At 34.6% G+C, this 24,049-nt stretch overlaps 1 protein-coding gene across 1 annotated transcript in view; it reads right to left on the bottom strand.

Annotated features, from left to right (window-relative positions):
• Nucleotides 1-24,049, bottom strand: part of LOC148110750 (uncharacterized) — a 275,376-nt gene that overhangs the window by 35,517 nt on the left and 215,810 nt on the right. The gene's annotated exons all lie outside the window — the stretch shown is intronic.

Here is a 24,049-nt window from a genome sequence, read left to right as displayed (position 1 = left end):
AAGAAAACTTACAAATTCATTCTATGAGGCCAGCATTACCCTGATACCAAAATCAGATGAAGACTCCACTAAAAAAAGAGAATAATAGGCCAATATCCCTGATGAACATGGATGCAGAAATTCTCAAAAAATACCAGCAAACCAAATCCAACGATACATGAAAAGAATCATTCACAACAATCAAGTGGGATTTATTCCTGGGATGCAAGAGGGGATCAACTTGCAAGTCAATTAATGTGAGAGACCACATTAATAAAAGAGTACCAGAATAGCCAAAACAGCCTTCAAAAAGAAAAGTGAAGTTGGAGGCATCACAATTCTGGATTTCAAGTTATATTACAAAGCTGTAGTGATCAAGAGAGTATGATACAGGCCCATAGATCGATAGGACAGGATAGAAAATGCAAAAATGAATCCGTAACTTTATGGTCAGTTAATTTTTGACACAGCAGGAAAGAATATGTAATGAGAAAAAGACAGTCTCCTCAACAAATGGTGATGGGAAAACTGGACAGCAACAGGCAAAGGAATGAAACTGGACCATTTTCTCACACCAAACACAAAAATAAATTCAAAATGGATTAAAGATCTAAATGTGAGACAGGAAACTATTAAAATCCTAGAGGAGAACACAGAGGAGAATACTCTTTGAGATCGGTCATAGCAACTTCTTTCTAGGTATGTCTACTGAAGCAAGAGAAACAAAAGCAAACATAAACTATTGGGACTACATAAAAATAAAAAGGTCTGCATAGTGAAGGAAACAATCAAAAAACTAAAAGGCAACTTACAGAATGGGAGAAGATATTTGCAAATGACATATTTGAGAAAGGGTTATTATCAAAACATATGAAAAAACTTTTGAAGCTCAACTCCCCAAAAACAAATAATTCAGTTAAAAAATGGGCAGAAGACATCCAGATGGCCAACAGACACATGAAAAGATGCTCCACATCGCTCATCATCAGGGAAATACAAATCAAAGTGACAATGAGATATCACCTCACACCCGTCAGAATGGCTAAAATCAACAGCACAAGAAACAACAGGTGTTGGTGAGGATGTGGAGAAAGGGAAACCCTCTTACACTGTTGGTGGGAATGCAAACTGATGCAGCCGCTCTGAAATACAGCATATAGGTTCCTCAAACAGTTAAAAATAAAACTACTCTATGATCTAGCAATTGCATTACTAGGTATTTGCACAAGGAATACAAAAATACTCTTTCAAAAGGATACATGCACCCTGATGTCTATAGCAGCATTAACAACAATAGCTAAATTATGGAAAGAGCCCAAATATCCATTCACTGATGAATGGATAAAAAGATGTGGTGTATATACACAATGGAATATTATTCAGCCATGAAAATAATGAAATTCTGCCATTTTCAACAATGTAGATGGAGCTAAAGAGTATTATACTAAACAAAATAAGTCAGTCACAGAAAGACAAATACCATATGATTTCACTCATATGTGGACTTTAAGAAACAAAACAAATAATCATAGGGAAAAAAAGAAAGAGGAAAACAAAGAAATAACTGTTAACTATAGACAAAACATAAGGGCGACAGGGGGCTTGTGTGTGGGGGGGATGGAATAAACAGGTGATGGGTATTAAGGACTACACTTGTTATGAGCACAGGGTGTTGTATATGCATTGCATCACTAAATCCTACACCTGAAACTAATATTCCACTGTATGTTAACTCACTGGAATTGAAATAAAAACTTAAAGAAAACCAGCAGAAGGAACAACTGAATATCCATTTAAAGAGTGTTTAGGGCACAAAACCCCCTTTACTTGAGTTTGATGAATGGTTGCCATGTTTATTCTCATCAAAACCTAAGTCAGAGGTTTTATTTGATGGAGAGATCTCTGAACTGCAGGTTGGGGGCAAAAAACATAACCCTAATTCTAACCTTAACCTTGACCCTAAAACTAACCATACCCCTAACCAACAACATCTAACTCTACCTCTAACCCCAACTCTAACCCTAAACCTAAACTCTGGGGTGGCCTCTGAATTGCAAGATATGAGAAACATACTCTCACCCCAACCCTGACCCTAGCTCTAAATCTCATCCTAACCCACATTCTAACCTTAACCCCAAAACATTAACCATAAACTCCTAACCCTAACCCAAGCATAACCCTAACATGAAACTTATTCCTCAGGACAGGATTCTGAACTGTAGGCAAACATCCTCACCCTGGCCCTACCTTAAACCTAAACCTAACTCTTATTCAAGCCCTAAAATGAACCCTAATCCAAGAGCTGAGGGAAAAAAACCACATTTGGTGTATATATAAACAGTGGAATATTACTCAGCTAGAAGAAAGAATGAAATCTTGGAATTTGCAATCGTATGGATGTAGGTAGAGTATTATTCTACCTAATCCTAACCCAAACAATCACCCTAACTCCTAATAACTAACCCCTAACCCTAACCATATATAACATAAACCCTAATCTTATTCCTCTTGGGAGGTCTCTGAACTGGAGGATAATAAGCACATAGCCCTAACACTAACCCTAACCTTTATTCTGGCCAAATAGGGTTCTAACCAAACCCTAATACTACATGCGAGGGAAAAAAAATGATTTGGTATAAATATGCAACGGAATAATACCCAGCCATAAAAAAAAAAAAAAAAGGAAATCTTACAATTTGCAAAGACTGCATGGAGCTAGAGAGTATTATTCTAAGCGAAATAAGTCAGTCAGAGAAAGACAAATACCGTATGATTTCACTCATATATGGAATTTAAGAAACAAAACAAATGAGCAAGTGGAAAATAAAGAAACAGGCAAACCAAGAAAAGTCTTAACTATAGAGAACACAGTGATGGTTTGGTGGGAGGGGAGTTTGGTGGGGGATGGGTTAAATAGATGACAGGGATTAAGGGGTGCACTTGTGATGAACACTGGATTTGTATGGAAGTATTGTATCACTATACTGCACATAAGAATCTAATATTACACTATATGTTAAATAAGTGGAATTAAAATAAAAACTAAAAAAAAAGATATTTCTGGCCATAGTGTGGAAAATGGATCTGAGCTTGAATCCAGGACCTCAGTAAAAAGGCAGGAGAAAGATGGAGTGTCTTTCACTAGTGCAGTCATGATGGTGTTGAAACAGGAAATGTAACCTGGGTTACATTTCAGTGAATGGGTGAACGTGAGGTTTGAACAAATACCTGAAGGATACCTAAGAGATGGGTGGGATACAGAATAGCAGGAATTTCTGACAGACTTCCTTTTCTGGGGGTTGAGGCAGGGAGGGAGCATGTATGTAAAATGTTGTAGAACAAGTCCCGGATCAATATTTCTCTAATTTTTGCCTGATTTCACCACTTGATAGTTCTATATATCCCAGATTTTGCCCATCTAAACTTCCTCTTATTTCCAAAGGAAAAGTTTAAGATCCCTACTGCCAGAAATGTAATAGTGCCCAGTGAAATATTTTCATGTGATTTACATACTTTGATAATCTCTTATGTGATAACATTTAGTCGGTTAAAATACGTAGTTAAATTGGTATAAGTGCATGATTCCACTAGTCCTAAATATTCTTTCTCACAGAAGACACCAAACTTGATGTCCCTTGAGTATTTTTTAAAAATTTAAAAGGAAATCATACATCAAAGCCAGCTACACACTTTCGTGTGCTTGTTTCTGTTGAGTCTTAAATAGCTTTATTCCAGTCATAAGGTAAAGGATCAGTAATTTCTTGCTTCTAACTCAGTAGTTAGAGGTTTATCACTAAATTTACTCCTGAAACTAATATTACACCATGTGTTAATTAACGAGAATTTAAATAAAATCTTGAAGAAAAAAAAAGAGAGGCAGATCCTCATTTTAGGTAAATAACGAAAGATAACACACAGATTTTCAGAAATTGAAAATGCTTTATGTAAGAACAGTCTTCAATTCATCTATTTTCATAACAGAAGACAATTTCTTATTGAAAGTAACCATGTAATATATATTTTGATTCCTCTACTGGGAAGGAATGAAGGTTCTTTGGTTCCTCTGGAAGCTGTAACAGTATGAAATGATCTATGTAGTTATTTCATTTAGGAATAGAAATATATGTGTAAATTTAAAAAGTAGACTTAAAACAATTCCTCCATTATTTCTTGGTCAAATGACTTCATTTTATTTTCACTTTTTTTTTTAAAGATTTTGTTTATTTATAAGAGAGAGAGAGCATGTGCGAGCCAGCATGAGCGGGGGGAAGGGCAGAGGGAGCAGGAGAAGCAGATTTCCCGGCTGAGCATGGAGCCAATCGGCTGGGCCCAATCCCAGAACCCCAGGATCATGACCTGAGTCAAAGGCAGACACCTAACAAACTGAGCCACCGAGGTGCCCTCATTTTATTTTTTAAAAAGGTGATTAAATTGAATATTATATACCCAAATAAGAAAGTTATTACATATTGCTGTTCCAAAACCTTCAAAGTTTTAATATCTAATATTTTGAAAATTATAAAATATTTCCTTAGTTCAATCTTAAACATCACATTTATTAAACTTCTGTAAAAATGTGGCTAAATTAAAAAAAAAACAAAAAACAAAAAACTGTGATCATGGAAATGCTCTATTTCTCTCCAGAAGTGGTTCTTTCATGTAAGGAAAGGTTCCTTTGGAATCCTAATTTATATAGAGAAATGCTCTTATTCAGAACTCTGAAGCACAAACTAATATTCAAACAGTAAACTAATTCATGAGTTAATTCATTCTGTCAAAAATACATATTTGTTTTCAGGGGCGCCTGGGTAGCGCAGTCATTAAGCATCTGCCTTCGGCTCAGGGCCTGATCCAGGCATTCCGGGATCGAGTCCCACATCGGGCTCCTCCGCTGGGAGCCTGCTTCTTCCTCTCCCACTCCCCTGCTGTGTTCCCTCTCTCGCTGGCTGTCTCTCTGTCAAATAAATAAATAAAAAAAATAAAATAAAATACATATTTGTTTTCAAACCTCTCAAATGAGACTGGGATGTTTCCACCGCTCTTCCTTCTATCTCTTTGCTCTTCTTCATCCTGCAGAGGGTAAGTGGGACTGACTTTTCTTCTGGCATTCCTTATCACGATATGGCTCTTCCCCTTCATCACTGTACATTACTGCACATGTTATCTCATTGGATTCTTGCCCTTTGGTACCCCCTGGCACCAATTTCTGCTACTTCCCTTGAAAGTCCTTCACCATAGCAGCTACGGTAGCAGGACCAGCAAATGTTCTGGACTCATGCATCGTAAGTATCCTGTTTTATCTCAGAATTTTGCTTTGTTTGAGGATTTATTCTGAGATTTCTTCTGCTATCTGGTCAGTTCCTTGAAGCACTCATAGAAAAATTCTTACTTTTGTCTTCCTGCATTTTTATTTTAGAGTTAGTCTAAATGACCAGGGTCACCATTGCAGCAAACAATACCAGAGTCAAAATCAAATCACTTTTTGACTTCTTTTTTTTTTTTTTAATGCTACTCCTTGGGCCCAAGTCACTACTATATCTTCCTGGATTATTGCAATACCTCCTAACTGGTCACTGTTTTTATTGTTCTTAGACATCAACAATCTATTTTCAACAGGACTACCAAAATAATCTTGCACAAACCTGAAACATAGTGTTATTTCTCTGCTCAAAACCTTCCACAGCTTCCCGTTTCACTCTGAGTGACAGCCAGACCCTTAAAAGCAGCCTATAGGTCTTCCCTCTGACATTCTTGACAGGCCCTTGCCTTGGGGTCTTACTCCTTGCTGTTCTGTGTGGCTGACCCACTGTTTGCCCAGGTTTCCATACAGCTTACTTCTTTATGGCTTTCGGATATTTATTCAGATGTATTTCCAATGACTTGGTTGCACTATTTAAAATCATAATCTACCCCTCACCTCTGCAGTTGCTGTGCCCTTACTATTCATTATTCTTTTTCTCTAGCACTTAGGGCAAACTGTGTATGTATCCATTTATTTTTGGTTCTCTCACCTTAAAATCAGCTGTGAAATGGAGAAAATTTTGCTTATTTTTTCTTTTAACTTCCACCTTCAGTGTCTAAACTAGCAACTGACACATAATAGCACTCAATAATTATTTTTGGAATAAATGATTCACTATAGATACCAAGAAAGCATGGCAATTAGTGTAATATCAGAGAAGCACACTCTTCCATTAAAATGATTGTAACACCAGTTTTTAAGTGTAACCTGACAGAGCTCACCTAACTACTCTATTCACTGCCACAAAGGTTCTCCTTCATTAAATAATTGTTTTTTTCTCCCCCAAAACAATGCAGAAAAAGTAAAAGCAAATAATCATAGTAGCTATTACCTTAAAATGGAAAAATATTTTCTTAGTATCTCTTCCCAGCAAAATGAATACAACTGTACATTCAATGCTTATAAACACAATGAATCCTCCATTTCAAAAATAATGTTCACAACTTGAACATGTAAATTCACCTAGACTGAAGTCTAACAAATTATTGCTAAAAAGAAAAGAGAGAATATTTCTAAAGCTTACAAACTGTAATTAAGGAAGAAGATACTGTTCTTGTTTTTCTTTAATAAAATTCCTTCCCTATCCAGTCTGCATTGATTTCTCTGTGTATTAACTGTCTGTCTTTCATTTCTTGATTCATTTTTGCAAGTTCATTTTTTTCCTCTTCTATGGGTTTCCTCTTGCATATAATAGACAATGTTTTCTGAACATTCATCATGTATTTTATAACAGTTTACTCACCTCCCTCTGTTGTGTTATTTTAACTTCAACAGTAACTGAAAGACTTTCAGCTTGAAGTGTCAGCATTAAAATAAAAGATTGAGTACACTCTAAGGCAGAAATTGCCTGGATGCCATATAAATCGCTTCTAAATTTCTTTGGAAATGTTACCTTAACTTTCACCTACCATTTGAACACCTAATAATTTAGGATCATTTACATTTCAGAAAAATAGAAGCTAGAGAAGTGAGCCACCATTTTCTCTCATAATTAGTACACAGCTGTCGCTCACTCTCATGATACCAACCCCCGCATGTTATGAAGGTTAGACTCCAGGAATCCATTTCCCTTCAAAGAGAACTCCAATAAAGAAGTGCCTGTTCTGCAGGATTGGCGGAGGGAATACTCATTACACCTCGCTGAAAGACAAGTCTTACTAAAAGAGACAAGAGGATTCTCAACTGTCTTCTAAAATATTGGTTCTGGATGTAAATGGTGTCTAAGAAAAATAGAGACACTCAGAAGCAAATTTTTAACAATCTAATAAAATTGTCTCTTGTTAAGAAAGGATGACAATACCTAGATGAAACATCCATGAAACTATTAAAATGATGCACCTGAGGGTGAGTTAACTGTCATTCCAGAAGCAGGGGAAAGGGCTAGATGGTAGAAAGCAAATAACTCTCCAAATCTTTTCTTGATATTGTTTGCCCAGGTTGAAAAGTCTGCTAAATAGGCAATAGTTATTGTTTACGCCACATTTTAAAACACTCCTTCCTTCCTTCTTTCCTTCTTCCCTCCCTTCCTTTTTTTCTTCCTTCCTTCTCATCTCTGTTCTGCTTTTTGCTCCTTCTTTCTCTTAGGAAAACAAATGAACAAACAAAAACATATAGTGCCACTAGGCACCAGACAGTGTTCTGAGTGCCGTGGAGATAAAAATAATTAACGGGATTTATACTGAGAAAAAACACACACACACACATACACATTGTAGATATTAAAGCTGGGAACAAGCGTGAAGATAAGTCATCCAATCCCCATTTTACAGCTGATGGTTTTGAGCTTCCTCTAAGTAGATGTCTGAGATCACTTTTCTAATTAAATGTGAAAACATGGTGCTAGAAACTAGGATTTCTGATACCTGGGTCCAGTTCACTTTCTCCTAAAGCATGCTAACTTTCAGGGAAAACAAAGAGCCAAATGAAAGTTTAAAGTAAAGAAAAAATATTTAAAACTGCTAAGCTGAACTATACTATTACAGATTAAACTTGCTGGGGTGCTTGGGTGGCTCAGATGGTTAAGCGTCTGACTTCAGCTCAGGTCATGATCTCAGGGTCCTGAGATGGAGCCCTGCATCTGACTCTCTGCTCATTGAGGAGTCTGCTTCTCCCCCTCCCTTTGTCCCTCCCCACTCCCTGCTTGTGCTCTCTTGCGCAAATAAATAAAATCTTTTTATTTTATTTTATTTATTTATTTGACAGAGAGAAAGAGAGAGAGAGAGAGAGAGCACACAAGTGGGGGGTGGGCAGCAGGTAGAGGGAGAGGGAGAATCAGGCTCCCGGCTGAGCAGGGACCCCAATGCAGGGCTCAATCTCAGGACCCTGAGATCATGACCTGAGCTGAAGGCAGACGCTTAACCAACTAAGCCACCCAGGTGCTAAATAAAATATTAAAAAACAAAAAACACCCCCTTAAACTTGATTTGACATTCAAAGATGAGGTTATAAATCTAAGATGTTTACTATTTAAGTCTCTCTATATTTTTCCTGCCTAACATAAAGGGCACTATTTAGTTTCAGAAATAATAAATGGAAAACTGGCCCCAGTATAGTTAGGGCCACACATACAAGAAAGTATTCCATAGTTATGAGAACAGAGAATTTTTGACTGATACATTCAAGGAAACTCTTTTTTAAATTTAATTTGTCTATTTGTTCCTTACTCAAGCCTCTAATTTTACCAGTAGGTTTAGACAGGTAGACATTAGCTACAAAAGAAGGATTGAATCTTAATGAGGCACTAAATAATGAATGTGATGACACTGATATCTGGTTGCCAGGTCTTGAAAGCTCAATGCAAAGCCTGAAATAAAGTTAAGTGGCAGATCTTGTAAAGTTGGTTGAAAGGATGCAGTACTATATGCTGGCTAATTGAACATAATAATAAAGAAATAATAATAATAAAGAAAAAAAAGAAAGGATGCAGTAGATATTGGATGTACCAATAACCTACTGTAGGACTCTCTTTCAAAACAGGGACACGGATCCTATACAGATAAAAATTTATTTGTTTAATATGTTTTCACTATGTAATAAAGGACCAAATAAATAGTTATTTATATTACAAAGGAATTTCTTCACATTTTTAAAAATGGATATCTTCTTTAGGGCATTTAAGTACTGCTTTACTAATTGTTAGAGAAAATGTTGGATGGAAAAAACTAAAAGATCAAAGGTCAACTTTCACAGATAATGGAAGATGATTCAGAGAAAAAGATAAGCCATTTTGAAATAATAATTCAAAGCTGGGAGATTCAATTCATGATCATTTGCTGTGTGTTCAAATGAATTGTAATTATCTTCAATTCCTCTTTAAAATCATTATTTTGGCTTACTGAATGAATCATGGTTTTTGAAATTTTTAAAATCTTTTTATTTTTTGTTAACCAATAGAATAAGACTAAACTGGAAAATGCACAATGCTTTAAAAATGCATATTTAAAATTATGCTATGAAGAAAATAAAATTATGTATGGAATGTTGTAAATACACTTTATGCACAGCATGTAGCCCTCTATGTGATCCAATTTAGGAGGCTGGGGAAAACCCTTTTGAACCCTCAAATGTTTCCTATCTGCTTTGTAGGATGGAAAAATTTAACTTGAACATAATATTTTATATAAACAATGATATTTACAATGTAAATATTGATTGTAAATGTGACCCAATAATAAATCAGGTTAGTGTATAAGTCTAAGAAATATTCATCTGAGGGAAGCTTTTGATTTGGGAGAACATATAGTTCAAATGAAGTATTTATTGGGTGCCTGGCACTCTACTTGGGTTGAGGATACAGAACAATACATAATGAGTCTATATATGCTGAATAATAGGACATAGTATTGTCATATTAAGGAGGTATAATCAGTGCTATGACAAAGGGAATCAGAGAACAAGAGGATCCTCCAGCAGAGCAGTCTTACCTAGAATGAAAAACGAAGGTCACTTTTTCATGTACAGGAAAAGGAGAGTCCACTTGGCAGAAAGTGGAGGAAAGAGCAATCCAGTCAAGGATTACATGTTTACTAATTTAATATGTTCAATTTTTTTGCCTAGTATTATGTAAAACATATTAAATCACTGTTTTCTCTGTACATTTCCCCATAAAATAAAACATATATAAACAATCACCTGAAAGGCAAAATATTAGTTTCTATAAATAGGAACAATTATGTATGTATGTATAGATGTATTGACACATACACAGAAACACTCATACCACACAAACATGCACACAGATTTGTATACACATGCGTATATATGTACATTATATTCACATATGTATATTATACCCACATATATTATATATTTTAAAATATTTACCCCACTGTGCTGCTATATTAAATATCCATTATTTTAAATACTGTATTCTATGTGTGGCATGTAATAGTTCACTGCTAAGTTCCTGTTATTTTAATGCCTCACATATATTTATAAGCCAAGTCTCACATCAAATATGATGTGGATAGTGACCAGATGTATTCCCTGTCTGAGGTCTTGATTCTCCACCTGTGTACCTATGCCCCCTGTGAATGGCTGATGCTATGTTTTCTCACAGAAGATATGCCACATTTATCAGATACTGAACCAGCAAGGTGCCCCATTCTCAGGAGCTCCCCCTCCTTGAAGGCCCAATGGCTTTCAGCTGACATAAAGTTAACATTCTCTCCCTTTTCTTATTTCTTATGTTTTTGCTATGGTGCCTTACATAGTTTAATAGCTTTTTTTTTTCCCTTGCAGATAAGAATAAGTGAGAAAATGAGCCAGGAGATAAATCTGGGTGATAGACCCCACCCTATATTTAGAATCCCCTTTCCCTTTAGAAAATTATGGCTTTAATATGAGACTAAGCTTCTTTTATAAGTTTGCTCCCATAAGATATTTTAGTCCTAAATAAAACAGACTTCTGTCAACAATCCTGTCTAGTTTCTCAAGTACGCATGCTCGGATATGTTGGAACTACAACAGTAGATATACCTTAGGCTTCTCTTGGAATTCTTGTATTTGTGACATATTAATTCTTAATGATGGACATCTTTTGGTGGAGATAATTTCAGGAGACTATTTCTAATTTATTAACACATAAACTTTTCTAGACAAAATGTTGCCCTTCATACTGGTTTACTAGTAAAAATTTATTTATATTCCGTTAACGTAATCCAGGTCAATACTCGAAATCACGTTTGTTCATACTACATGTTTTAATTTGACTCTTTCCACAATAAACCATTATTGGTGACTTTTTATGTCATGGTAGAGAGCTAATAACCCATATGTTAAGTACATTGGTTTTGAAATTCAGAAAAAATTGGTAAAACCCTCATCCTGGTACTTGCTAGATGTTTGATCTTGGACAAAGTAGTTAATTTTTCTAAGCCTCAGTTACGAAATGAGGGTGATAGAAGGACTCACCTCATGGTGTTGCTGTGAATTTTAAATGAGAGAGAATCTGGACAAATGCTCAGTGCTGTGATGTCAATACAGCAAATTTCCAAGAAGCAATAGCTATTGCTATTGCATATTGTTGTTTCTTTAACGTATTTTCCCCCTTCTGAATCAATTTAACAAAAGGGCATCAAGATGAACCTGTTCTTTAAAGAAAAATGCCAAAATCATGGTATGGGTAAAATAACTTTCTGTGAACCTGGTTTGCTCCAACCGAAGTCTTTAAAAGTCTTAATGGCAAACTTTTCCACCAGCGGACATATTGTCTGCCCCTATAATAAAAACTCATAAAAGAAAAGAACAGATAAAAATGATGATAAGAAAGGCTATTTTTATTGAGTGATAAGAAATAGCCATCTGGGGTCCTATGGACATTTTAAAGAACAATGTATCTGAATTTAAACTCCAAACTACATTCAGTCATTAAATTCAGAATATGTTGAAGATAAAGATTTCAATTTCACTAGCCTGTTCAGTTACTAAAATTCATTTAGATATCAGATTTTCTGTTTATGTGGCTCTATGTGGCTAACCTGAAGGTCAATGAACTAAAAATGTGATGTTTTCACCAGGAAAAAAAAAAATCCTAGCTAATAAAAGACTTCTCTGAAACTGAACTTCCCCAGATTAGGAGGTCATAGAAAGAAAGGCCAAAGGGTGTCAAAGCACTAAATACAGGCTACTCAACAAAGATCATCAAATATTTATTGAGTTCCTGCTATGTGTAAAGCTCTGAGCTATGAGACACCAGGGAATCCAAATATAAGCAAGACTCAGTCTCTAACTTCAAGGAGTATATGACTATGGAGAGGCATTAAGTAGATACGACTTTTACAGGCAAAGATCCAGAGAGGTTAGGCTAAGGAATTCCAGTCAAGAATATCCAGAGAATATATGGAGCATTCAGCTAGTTAGGACTGAATCATTACATACATTCAGGCATGTAGTAGCTATGTAGAGATATTGTAATATAGGTTGAGGTCAGACTGTAGAAGGCTAAGCTGATGATTTTTTTGCTTAAATATTAAGCCATCTTAAATTTCTTTGCCTCCAACAAGATAGGGGAGCTCATGGCAAGACAGCACTCCTTCCTAGAAAAGCTAGGAAAGCCAAATAAAATATCGACATCATCTGTTTAAGGAAATGGAGAATTATAGAAGCAATGAAAAAGAGAGGGGCTAAGATGACAAGGAGGGAACCAACTAGAGAACCCCATCCTAGTGGTATATGCCAATTCTGGGAATGGGCAGAAAACTGAAAATCCAGATTTAAGCTTGGTGGAAATCCTTGGGGAAGGCCACTGTGGGGTGGAGGGTTTGGGGTGGACACCAGATGCTTGGGAGGCTCCAAGCATAGGGCCATTTTTGCCCTCAGGCTATTTTCCAAATATTGAGATGCATAGGGTAGGAGATTAAAATTTTGAGCAGAAAGCCTCTAGAAAGCAGAGTGGAAATGTTAGAATTCTGACAGGATGGTAATTAGAGTGTAGGACACAGTAGAGGGAGGGATTGGCAGATTATACCATGTTTTCAATAAAAAATGCTGAAGGGTCATGGTTACCGCAGAGGTAGACAGAGCATTATCAGGCTTTTAACCAGCTTCAATTCAGCACAGTCCCTGCTTATATTAAGGTGATCAAGCACCACTCTATGTGCCAACTAGAAGGAAGGGTCTATAATGGAAGATAAGACTCTCGAGAGCAAGCAATAAAATAATATTTTACAATAATAGTATTCAATGACAAAACGTTTTACAAAGAATTGTTAAATATTAATCACAACTTCTACATAAGAAAGATAAAGACTTTTTCCCCTATATATATTCAAGACCAGATTTTTAAAATATCTATAAGAGGAATTATGGATATTGGTAGAAGACCATGGTGAAGTTACATTATTCAATCTATTGAGGGTAACAGTTATTAATTACATGAATGTGTAGTTATGGACTTTTGAATATTATTATTTACTTACTAGTCTATAATGACCTTGAATAGTCCTCTATGCAAGTATATATTTAGTCATTTCAAAAAATGAATATTATTATTTGGCTGACTTTGTACTGAAGCATGATAAAACAGCACTGTTTTCTCAGTACTGTTCTGAGGTCACATGGGGTATTCAAAAGTAAGTTTCAAACACATTACTTACTATTGTGAAGTTAAAAATTTGTTAACAAAATATGACTTGCTGCCCCAATATATATTCTATAGAAGTTTTTTCAGATACATTTTTCTAAGAAATAATAAAAAAAAACCCTATTCCTATTTTGTTCAACCCTACCTTTAACCTTGACCTTGATCCACACCGTCTTTTTGAAAAAAAAAAAAACAAAAAACTAATCTTGATAACAATCTATTACTTATTTGCCACCTAATTTTCTTGCTTCCTCTTTAACTCTGTTTTCTGAAAGATGGTTATAACTGTATCAGTAGCATCCCATTTCCTAGTTTGTAGTTAGTTTCCTAATGTACAGCCTTTTAATGTTTCACAGTATTGAATTAGTGCCAATCACCATGGGCTTGGCAAACTGTGGCCACTGAGACAAATCTACTGTGGGCAGTTTTTGTACACCCCACAAGCTAAAGTATTTTTCACTGGTAAAATGTTGTTCCCAAAAATAAAGGGAGAGAAAAAAAATGAGACAGAGACTGTACATGGCCTTTAAAACCTACAATAATTGCTATCCCTCTCTCTGGAGCTTCTGTGATTATTTATGCACACTGTTTGTTAGTCAATTACATAAAATTAATCTTGTTAAAGAAAGGACCACATGACTGAAAACCAAGAGAGAAAATACACAATTGGAATAAATATAAAGGTGATTCAGATACTGGTGTTAGCAGAGGGAGATTTTAAAATTACTATGATTAATATGGTCAAGAAATTAGAGAAAAAGATGGAAACACAGAAGGTAAACTGGAGATTTCCGTAAGAGAAAAAATCCAATGGAAATTCTCTATGAAGAAATAACATATTAAGGTAGGATTAGTAATGTGTAATACAGAATATTAGAAAATACACTTACTGAGTCATAAAGAGAAAAAAGAGAAATATAGAAAGGTGTTTATGAATGTAGAGCAGAATTATTATAATTAAATTTACTTGAATTGGAGGCCCCCACTGAATAAAGAGACTGAGCAGAAGCAAACTTCAAGAAAGAATGGCTGAGAATTTTTCAAAGCTTAAGAAAGGAGTGAAGCTCTAAAGAACACATAAAAAGAGAGGTCCAGCAATGTGTAGAAACGGTCTCTCAAGGCTTTGGCTGAGTTATGATCTGTACATGAATAAAGAAAACTAAAAACTACGTAAAGCTGGAAAAAAAGCCCTTGGAAAAGAACAAGACAAACAATTCCAAGACATTAAAACAATTATAAATATCTTCATAGCTTCAAAATACTTATTATTATAAATATATCTATACTAGGTATAGTAGGTAAAAAATACAACATGTGAAATTAAAAATACACTGGTTGGGATTAACAGCAAATTAAACATTGTGGAATAAAAGATCAGTGAACTTGAAGACATAGTAATAGAAAATGTTGAAAATAAAGCATGGAGAAAAAAAAGACAAAAATTAAATAGACAGGCCATCAAGGAACCAGGACATACTATCAAGTAACCAAAGACACATGTTAACTGAAGTCTCAGGAATAAATTTAGAGAAGAGAAGAAAAACATATATTTGAAGAAATAATAACAGAAATGTCCAATTATGTGATATTTATTCATCAATCATTTATTTATTTATTATTTATTTATTTTAGAGGTGAAGAAAGGGGGAAGGGCAGAAGGAGAGAATCTTAACCAGACTCCACACCCAGTGCAGAGCCCCAAGCAGGGCTTGATCTCATGACCCTGAGATCACGACCTGTGCCCAAATCAAGAGTCAGAAGCTTAACCAATGGAGCAACCCAAGTGCCCCTAAATTCATGAAATTTATTATGCCACAGATTCAACTCAAGAAGTTCAGTGACTCCTAGCAGGATAAAGATAATAAAACTACCCCCAAAGTACATCTTAAACAAATTGCTTAAAACTTAGAGTAATTAAGAAAAAAAAAAAGCCAGAGGTAAAAAGACACGCTATGTATAGAGACCAAAGATAAGAATTATCACAGATTTCTCATTAGAAACTGCATATGAAAGGAGAATGGAGGATATTGTTTGTTTTCTTCTACTGGAAGAAACACTTAAACACACACACACACACACACACACACACACACACACACACACACCTGTTGGCCCTGAATTCTATAACCAGGGAAAAATTCCTTCAGAAATGAAGAAAAATAGACTTATGAGCCAAACAAAACCTGAGAAAATGCATCCCTGGAGACACATATGACAAAAGTTATTACAGAAACTTCTTTAGACAGGAAAAAAATAACACATAGAAATTTGAATATACACAAAGAAATGAGTCAGAAATGGTAAACATGTAGGTAAACATAAAAAAATTTTCTTCCTTTAAATTTTTTTTTAAAGTTAATTTATATGACATGGGATTTGGCACTGATTTCTGGGATATGACATCAAAAGCACAGGCAACAAAAGAAACACAGATAAACTGAGGTACATCAGAATAAAAACTCTGCATCAAAGGACACAATCAATAGAGTGAAAAGATAACCCACAGAATGGGAGAAAACATTTGGAAATCACATATCTGATAAGGGATTAATATCCAGTATATATTCAGAACTGCTCAAACTCAACAACAAAAAAATAAACAACCCAATTAAAAATGTGCAAAATACTTTTTCAATATAAAAATGACTAATAAGCACATGAAAAGATGTTCAACATCACTAATCATTAGGGAAATCTAAATGAAAACCACAATGAGATATCAACTTATACCCATTAATTAGATTGGCTATTATAAAACAACAACAACAACAACAATAAAATTATAAGTTTTGGCAAGGATGTGGAGAAACTGGAACCCTTGTGCATTGTTGGTGGAAAAGTAAAATGGTACAGCCACTATGGAAAACAGCACAGTGATTATTTTAAAAAACATAATTACCATAATATCTAGCAAATCCCCATCTGAGTATATACTTCCCAGAAATTAAGGGTCTCTAACAGATATTTGTACACCTAGGTTCATAACAGTGCTATTCAGTGTAGTCAAAAGGTGGAAGCAACCCAAATGACTATGAACAGGTGAATGGATAAACAAAATGTGGTATATGCATACAATGAAATATTATTCAGCTTTAAAAGGTCAGGAGATTTTGACACATACTACAACATAGATAACTCTTGAAAACATCATGCTAAGCAAAAGAAGCCAGTCACAAAAAGACAAATACTGTATAATTCCACTTATATGAGGTACCTAGAGTAGTCAAATTCATAGAGATAGCAAGTGGAATGGTGGCTGTCGGGACTGGGGGAAGAGTTGGGGGATTTGTTTTTTAATGGGTTCAGAGTTCTGGTTTAGTTTAGTTTTTTTAGATTTTTATTTATTTATTTGAGAGAAAGAGGGAGAAAGAGAGAGAACGTGAGCAAGGGGAGAGGCTCTAGAAGTGACTATATGTATCTCCAACTTATCACACTTTTCATTCAAATAGTTATACTACATTATATGTAGCATAAGAACCTTATATTAGTATACTTCTCTTCTTCCTGTCCTCTGTGTGATTGTTATTCATATTACCTCTATCTATAATCTAAATTCCAAATACATTGTTATTTTTGCTTTGAACTGTAAATGATCTTTTAATTTAATTTTTCAAAATTTTTATTGAATAAATTTGATATGTAACATTGTGTAAGGTTAAGGCGCACAGCTTGTTTGATTTATATATTGTAATATGATTTCTGATATAGTGATATTTATCACATTATATAATTATAGCACAATATTATTGTGTGCATTTATTATACTGTGCATTAGATCTCTGTGGCTTATTTACTACTCAATATAAGTTTGTACCCTTAAACACCATCACTCTTACCACCCTCATTAATTTTATTTTTAATTGTGGATATGTACATAACATAAAATTTATCATCTTAGGCATTTTTAAGTATACAGTTTAATAGTATTAAGTGCATTTATGTTATTATGCAACCAATCTTCAGAACATTTTCATCTTGCAAAACTAAAACTCTGTGGGGTGCCTGGGTGGCTCAGTCGGGTTAAGCATCTGCCTTTGGCTCAGGTCATGATCCCACAGTTCTGGGATCGAGACCCGGCGGGCTCCCTGTTTAGCAGAGAGCCTGTGTCTCCCTCTCTCTGCCGCTCCCCCTGGTTGTGCTCTCTATCTCTCTGTCAAATAAATAAATAAAATCTTAAAAAAAATAGCAAGACCTGGAGATATATTATCTACAATAAGCCCACTTAAAATAGATACATAGATTAAAAGTAGAATAATGGTTAAATATAAACTTAGAAAACACAGATTTTAAAAAAGCTGAAATGACTATATTAATATCAGTCAAAGTCAATTTTAAAATAAGTAATATTATTAGTAGTAAAGTGAAACATTTCATAATTAAAGGTTGTCAGTTTATCAAGACATAATCTTAAATGTGTATATGCCTATTAATGGAATTTCAAAGATACATGAAACAAAAACAGCACTGAAAGAAGAAATAGATAAATTATATCACATGCACACACACACATCCCACAGTTATATTGGGGAGTTCAAAATATATATTTTTTTTAACTGACAGAACAAGTACAAAGAAAATCAGTAAGAATACAAATACTTGGATAACAATAAGAACCCATCTGACCAAATTGACATTTATAGTGCATTCCAACCCAAATCAGAATATACATTCTTTTCAAGTGTATATACAACATTCTCCAAGATACACTATATCATAGATCATTAACCAAGTTTCAACATATATAAGAGGACTGAAATTATATAAAACATAGCCTCTGAACAGAAATTAAACCAGAGATCAATAACAAAAGTATTTTTGGAAAATACTCAAGTATTTGGAAATTAACAAACTTTTTTTTTTCATTTTATTTTATTTATTTATTTATTTTTTATAATTATTTTTAATTATATTATGTTAGTCACCATACAGTACAAACTTTTAAATAAAGAAGAATTCACAAGAAGAATTAGAAAATATTTTGAAGACTGAAAATAACAATATTTAAAGGATATCGTCAAATAAGTTCTTGGAGAGAAATTCAGAGTAAATAACACTTATATTTAAGAAAATAAGAAAGGTCTCCAATCAATGTTAGAAGCTTCTACCTAGAAACTAGAAAATAGAAGATAAAATTAAACTTAAGCAAAATTACAAAATAATAAAGACAAAAATTAATAAAAATGTAAACCAGAAAATTGATAAAAATCAATAAATCCAAAAGCTGGTTCTTGGAAAAGATCAGTAAAGTTGATAGACCTCTGTCCAGACTGATGAAGAGAAAAATAGAGAAGACACCAATTATAGATGCCAGAATGAAAGGGAGATATCACTCTTTTAGGCACTGAAAACATTATGTAGGAATTTTATAAGCAAATTTAGGCCCACAGACTCAACAAGTTAGATGAAATACACAGTTCAATGATGAAATGTCAGCTACTACCAGACTTGCCCAAGAGGAAGAGATAACCTGAATAACCTTATATCTATTAAAGATATAGACATCATAGTAAAAACTTTTCCACTGGGAAAACTTGAGGCCCAGGTATCTTCACTAGTGAATTCTGCCAAACATTTGAGGCAGAAATACCAATTTTACACAATCTTCTCCAGAAGTAGAAGAGGAGGCAATAATCTCTAACTCATTTTATGATGGCTATATTACCTGTTATCAAAACCACACAATAACATAACAAGAATACTCTACTACAATGGCCCTTATGAACAGGAAAACAAATAAATAAAACTTCTTTTAATTTTTATTTTTTTTTACAAATAAATAAAACTCCTTAACAAAATTTTAGCTAACCAATTCCAGAAAAATATAAAAAGAATAATACATGGGGACTAGCATATTTATTAGTGATGCTAAGTTGATTTAACAGAGTGGGGTGCTATTATATGTATAACAACTGGCTCGGGGTGTGTGTGGGGGGAACAAATTTGCACAATTTGCCAATTTCCCTGGTGGAATTCTCACCATGGCCAATTTCCTTCTAACTATCGCTGTTTATTTTACTGAATTCAGAGTTCAAAAAGACGGGCACAACCAGCATACCACTGGTTTAACATTTAAAAATCAATTCAAATAATTTATCATAACATATTATAAAATTTAAAAATATATAGAGAGATAAATTTCTTTAAAAACTGAGTGTATTAGTTTCCTACGGCTGCCAGAACAAATTACCACAAATTTGGATGGTTTAAAACAACAAAGATTTATTGTTTTACAGGTCTGTAAGCTAGAAATCCAAAATCAAGTTGTTAGTAGGGCATACTTTCTCTGGAGTCTCTCAGGGAATCTATTGCTTGTCTCTTGTTAGGTTTTGATGGTTGCTAGCAATCCATGGTTTATCTCTGCCTCCATCTTTAATGGCCTTCCCTGCATCTGTCTCTGTCTTCTCTTCTTATAAGGACCATAGTCATATTGGATTAAGGCCCATGCAGACCCAGTATAAACTCATCTTAACTTGATTATATCTGTAAGGACCCTATTTCCAAATGATATCACATTCACACACTGGAGGGGTTACAATTTCAACATGTCTTTTGGGGGACACAATTCAATCCATAATACTGACTAAACATGGGCAGATGGTATCTTCACAAAATCTGCCACTAACATTAGACTTAGAAGACTATATTGCTTTAACTCTGCTTTAACTTTCTGGTCACACCACTTTTATTCAACATTTTACTACAGGTTCAGACTTGCATAATAAGGTAAAATAAAGAAATGAAAGGAATACAGATTAGAAAAAAAATAATAAAATTTGTGTTTATTCACAGATAACTTGATTGTACATGTAGAAAATCTTAAGTAATGTACAAATTAGCTATTAAAGCTAATTTATAAATTTAATATTGTCACAAGTATGATCAGTATAGAAAAATTGTATTCCTATATAAAGGCAACAAAGGATGGAACTTGACATTAAAGAATTCAATTTTCAATTATATAAAACATGAAATAATTGGGGATAAATTTAATAATATATATTCAATATTGTATGCCTAAAAACTGCAAAATACTGCTGTGATAAAGAAAACCTTAATAAATGAAGAGAATGCATGAACGTAGATCAGAAGGCTTAGCACAGTTCAAAAGTACATTCTTCATAAAGTGGTCTAAAAATTTAATGTAACCCCAACCAAAATTCTTTCATGTTTTTCTAAAGTTTATATGAAATTGGGAAGAATTTGGATAACCAAGGCAAATTTGAAAAAGAAGAAAAAATAAATTTTGAAGGACTTATACTATCTGATTTCAAGACTTACTACAACTCTAAAGAGATTAAGATAGTGTTAAATTATTTGCCTGATGATGAAATCTAAACCACGATGAGCTACCTGTCAGAGTGGCTAAAATTAACAATACAAGAAACAACAGGTGTTGACAAGGATGTGGAGAAAGGGGAACATTCTTGTACTGTTACTGGGAATGCAAACTGGTACAGCCACTCTAGAAAACAGTATGGAGGTTCCTCAAAAAGTTAAAAATAGAACTAACCTATGATCCAGCAATTGCACTACTAGGTATTTACCCAAAGGATATAAAAATAGATATTCGAAGAGGTAAATGCACCCTGATGTTTATAGCAGCATTTACAACAATAGCCAAACTATGGAGAGTCCCCAATTGCCCATCGACTGATGAATGGATAAAGAAGATGTGGTATATATACACAATGGAGTAGTATTCATTTATCAAAAATAATGAAATCTTACCATTTGCAACAATGTGGATGGAGCTGGAGGGTATCATGCTAAGGGAAACAAATCAGTCAGAGAAAGACAAATACCATATGGTTTCACTCAGATGTGGAATTTAAGAAACAAAACAGATGAAAATATGGGGGGGAGAGGGAAACAAACCATAAGAGACTCTTAATGATAGGTGATCTTAATTGAGGGGTGATGGAAGGAGGTAAGTGGGCTAGATGGGTGATGGTATTGAGTAGGGCTCTTCTTATGATGAGCACTGGGTGTTGTATATAAGTGATGAATCACTGAATTCTACTAGTGAAATCAATATTATACAGCACATTAACTAACTAGAATTTAAATAAAAAATTTTTAAAAGATAGTGTTAAATTAGCATGAAGATAAACATATAGATTAATGAAAGAGAATAGATTCCATAATGGGCCTACACATATATTACCAATGATTTTTGAAAAATTTCAAGGAATTGGTTGCGGAATTTCAACAAATCGTCCTTGATCAATTGGATATTTATATGCAAAGAATGAAACTCAATCCTTCCTTTATACTCTAGAAGCCAGAAATATGTCAAAATGAATCATAAACACAGGGGTTAAAAGAAGAAAACTTATAGAAGGAAAGTTTGGGGCAAAAGACTTTCCCTTTTTCGTAGGCTTAGTTGTCAGTGGGAAGGAAATATTACAGGAAGAATTTGCTTTCTTTGTATGCTCTCATGAACTACTCCCACCAAATTGCCATACTAAGGAGGGGAGATGGAAATTTTAGTGTTTTTCACTAATGGATGTATGTTGCTTTTTCTTCTTTTTCCTTTGTACCCCGCCTCATGGGTGTTCCATATGTATAGAATTACATAGCATTTCTAGTCTTTTTTCCCCCAGTCATCTGTTTTTGTTTTCTCATATCTATAACTGCATGACAAGTCATCCAAAATTTTAGTTGTTTATAAAACAAGTACCTACTTACTCAAAATTCTGCAATTTTGAAAGAATTTGTTAGGATCTGACTGTCTCAACTTCATGTGACATCAGCTGGGACTGCTTACATGGGTACATTCTGCTGGCAGCTCAGCTGAGATAGAAATGTCCAAGATGTGCACCAGTTCTAAAGGGCTTCTCTCCATGTATTCTCTTATGATTTGACACTCACAGCCAGAGCTCTATAAGGATGTAAGGATAGGGCAGCAGGATGCTAATAACACTTCCCATGTGGCGATACCTCATCGGGTAACCTATTGTAAACCTCTGTTAGTACCATGCCTGCTGATGGCTTACTGTCAAAAACAAGTCACACAGGCAAGGCCAGACTCAGCACTGGAGAAGATACTAGATGTGTAATCTGGAGATGCATTTCATTGGGGGTCTCCAATATAACAGTCTGTCACACAACTAGGAGCTGGGAGTAGGCATTTCTCTTTTATCAGACGGCCACTCCTGCCTACTGGTTATTATATTAGGGTTTTGTGAATATGGGAAGAGAGAGATTTTCCTGAAAATTTCTCCAAAGTTGATTCTGCTAATCTTATTGTTCTTTCTTGTATTCTAGTTTTTCTAAAGTGACAGCTTCCTTTGCAGAGATATTTTCTAAGCCTCTTTTGAGCAGTTTTCTCTACAAGTTAACCTAAACTTAATTATAGCTAAATATACTAGTGATATCTACCAACTTTTAAATTTACAATTATTTTTCCTTTCTGTGATGAATTTAATTTTCCTCTTTTTCCTCAAGTATCTTTTCCATCCTTTCTGTGGGTTTTATGGTTGAAAGTAAAGTAGACACACAGGCTCTGTCCACCATAAAGTTCTGTGGTGATTAGATGACTCTAGTTGATTCCATCTTCGAATTTTTTGTATTGGAACTGCCAAGTTCTCCCATTCTCAATATATCCACAAGTCATACCTTCCAATATTCATACCCTTGTGTATCTCTCACACGCACTCCAGAGGCTTGTTTACATGACCTACTTTGGTCAAGGGGGTTTTAACAACCACGATTCAAGTAGTGGCATATATTTATTTTAACATTGGGAGTTATCCTTTTGAAATGTTGCTTCATGGAACCCACCAGCCATGCTGCAAAGGCTATACAGCTGGAGAGAGGTTACATGGAGAGGCCCTTGTGGATGAGACTTCAGGTAATGAGAGAAAGGATATGTCAAGGAAAACTAAGACATTCCAGAAGGACACCCTGCTGAATGTAGCCATGTGAGTGATCACAGCCTCTGCCAGCTGGATCAGAAGATCTCACCAGTCAACCCCGGAATCACAAGAAATAACAAATCACTGTTTTAAGCCACTAAATTTTGGGATGTTTTGTTATGCAGCAATAAATAACTGAAACATACACAAGGGAAACCCTGTCCTTAGACAAATTGGACTACTCACATTTCCCATAAATTCTTTTTCGTTTTGCTCTTGTTTTTACTTCCTCTAGAATGCGCCTATTGAAATTCTATACATCCTTCAAGATGTTGAGATATTAAGTACTGAGCAAAGTGATAAAGGTATCCTGTATTTCTAATATGTTTTGGCTTATCTTTCTTTACTTCTCACCAAGCAGAAAATACCTCAGGATTTATGACTGTCTCTATTTTCATTAACCAGCTGGAACTACAATACTGTATCATTATTTTAAACCCAAGCAATTGTAAACTGTCGACATGCTAAGAAAACTGCTATTGTGGATGACTAAAGCTGCTTAAGAGTTCATTTTCTTCTTCAGCTATCTAGTTCCTGTAATAAGTGGAA

The sequence above is a fragment of the Ursus americanus genome, chromosome 1 (assembly GCF_024610735.1).
Source record: "Ursus americanus isolate L20-20 chromosome 1, mUrsAme1.1.p, whole genome shotgun sequence".
Taxonomy (NCBI): Eukaryota; Metazoa; Chordata; class Mammalia; order Carnivora; family Ursidae; genus Ursus; species Ursus americanus.
Note: the sequence above shows the minus strand (reverse complement) of the source record. Positions and strands in the feature narration are given on the sequence as shown.